This window comes from Bison bison, unplaced genomic scaffold, assembly GCF_000754665.1.
Source record: "Bison bison bison isolate TAMUID 2011002044 unplaced genomic scaffold, Bison_UMD1.0 scf7180017864080, whole genome shotgun sequence".
Taxonomy (NCBI): Eukaryota; Metazoa; Chordata; class Mammalia; order Artiodactyla; family Bovidae; genus Bison; species Bison bison.
In genome coordinates this window covers 1,325,322-1,327,577 of record NW_011494652.1, presented here as the reverse complement: position 1 = coordinate 1,327,577, position 2,256 = coordinate 1,325,322, and the positions used below count along the sequence as shown (strand labels likewise).

Below are 2,256 nucleotides of genomic sequence, written 5' to 3'. Positions count from 1 at the left end.
AAGGCAGGGGGCAGCGATGTGTGGGGTGATAGCTGAGTTTACCTGCAGTTTTACACCCTCCCACCCACTTTGGGTGGGGTGGTCATGCCCTCACCTGTACGTGCAATTCACAAGCCTCAGCTGCCGAATGCAGAGATGGCTCTTGGCCCTTCCCAGAGCTTGGCCCTGGAGCGCTCTGGTCCGGCTGCTGTGTAGAGGATCGAGGTCCTGGTTGGGGCAGAGCAACCCACGCCTGAGGCCCTTCTGGGGCCTCCAGAAATAGGCAAGAGCCCTGGAAGGAAATTCCAGAAACACCAAGTCCTAATTCTAACTCTCTAATTCTAAAGGGTAAACTGCAGCTTTGACTGCAGATGCAAGGGTTTCTGTTTTTCAATGAAAAACATGCTCCCTAAACACAATCACGTTTAGAAGTCAAGCATCCAAGTCCAGGCGCTTCCCTGGTGGCTCAGTGGTAAAAACAAAGTCTGCCAGCCATGGCAGGAGGTATGGGTTCAGTCCCTGATCCAGGACAATCCCGCATGCCTCGGAGCAACTAGGCCTGTGTCGGATGTTGATCGTGCGCATCTGCTGAGCCCAAGCACCCTCGAGCCCATGCTCCACCACATGAGAAGCTGCCGCGATGAGAAGACTGCGCACTGCAACCAGAGAGCAGCCGCCGCTCGCTGCCACCAGAGAGAACCCTCAAAGCTGCACAGACCCAGCAGAGCCAGAAACAAATAAACAAAATGATTTCTTAAAAAAGTGCAAATCCCCTCAGTCCAGCCCCAGGAGTCCCTGAACTTGGCTGCTTATTCTCCAGATTGTCACAAAGCTACTTGTCACTAGATACACACCCAACCTCCTTTTTTCCCCCCAAATTAGTTTACCTCCAAATTCTTTTGCAACTTCATTTCTTGGCTTTTTCTAATCTTAGTCTTAACCTACTTTCTTAATCTACTACATTAATCCGTAACTTTTTTTTTTAAACAGTAGGTATACAGAAGGATTTTTATGAGAATTATTATAAGAAGTAACTGCATGTTTGTTTCTGGGTTTTCGCCTGGGAAACCATCCTGGTTTTTCAGTGGAGAGTGTCCTGCCGGTGGGGTACCTCCACCCCCTCAGGCCTGTTCCTGCCAGTCTTCCTGGGGGCCTTCAAGGCACCTGGGATTGTTCACCTGCCCACCCACCCCCCACGCTGCCAGTAAATGTAGCCATTGCCCTGAGGACTCCTCCCTCCAAACCAGTCTGTCGCCAGTATCTCTGGGTTTGAACCCTGGCTGTGTCGCTAAGTACACGACTCTCCACATGTCACTGCACCTCTGGGGAGCCTCAGTCTTCTCATCTGTAAGATGGGGTGATGTCCAGAACGCAGTGTTCTGAGAATTTAGTTCAGAGCACCGGACATTCAGCACAGCGCCGGACATTCAGGAAACACCACTTTTGATGAACACGATCTCCACCTTTTCAGTTTTCCTCCCTCCTTTCTCTTCTTGTCTGAAATCTCACCAGAGCAATTCCTACCCTTAAAAACCTTTTCCGTAAAATTATAAAATGTTCAAGAAAGAGGCAATACTACTCCATCAGTTAAGTTAGTGGGGAACGCTGGAAGAGAAGGAGGGCGCGTTTGGTCTTTTGTGAGCAACTTCCTGCACTGCCGGCCGGGGCCCCGACCCCCAGCCCCCCTGCAATTCGTCTATTCCTAGCAATTCAGAGTCCGCTGCTCCGGGCTCCCCCCTTCTCAGTGAGCAGAGAGATGGTCCATGTTTCCTCAACAGGAAACTGCACCCACTCGCGCGGGGCACCCGAGGAAGGAAGCCGTCCCCCCGGCCCAAGAGGCACTCACCTGGCTCCGCCCCGTCTCGGCTCGCCCAGGGAGCTCCCGACCACCGCCAAGGGACGAGCATCCCCGAAGCCCCCGGACCTCCAGACTTTGCTCGCCCGCACGCACGCGCCCCCCTGCCCATGCTTCTGCTCCTACGCGGAGCACCCGCCGCCTTCCACGCCCAGCCACCCCCCGGCCTGCGCGGCCCCCCGATCTGTCCACCCGCCCCCTGCGCGGACCCACCTGCGCGCGGCCCACACCGGCGCGGCGGGCCTGCTCACCTGCGCACCCGGCTCCGCGCCAGCTCTGACCTGCGCGGTCTGAGCCGATCGCCGCCCAGTCCCCATGATGAGGTGTAGAGACAGGCGGCCAATCGCAGACGGGCCCCGTGCGACCCGGCGCCCCTCGGGCCCGGCGATTGGCCGCGGCGCCTCGCCCCACCCCGTGGGCTG

General features: G+C 56.4%; 1 protein-coding gene across 2 annotated transcripts in view; it reads right to left on the bottom strand.

Moving 5' to 3' along the window:
* The window catches only part of DHCR7 (7-dehydrocholesterol reductase), a 20,157-nt gene extending 17,989 nt beyond the window's left edge, over window positions 1–2,168 (bottom strand). Inside the window, exon 1 of one of the 2 annotated variants that reach the window (XM_010837645.1) lies at window positions 2,086–2,168. The gene's annotated coding sequence lies outside the window, so the exon portion shown is untranslated. Of the gene's footprint in view, window positions 1–2,047 lie in introns of both variants that reach the window. The other variant, XM_010837644.1, reaches the window with a different exon arrangement.
* Window positions 2,169–2,256: the final 88 nt, after the last annotated feature.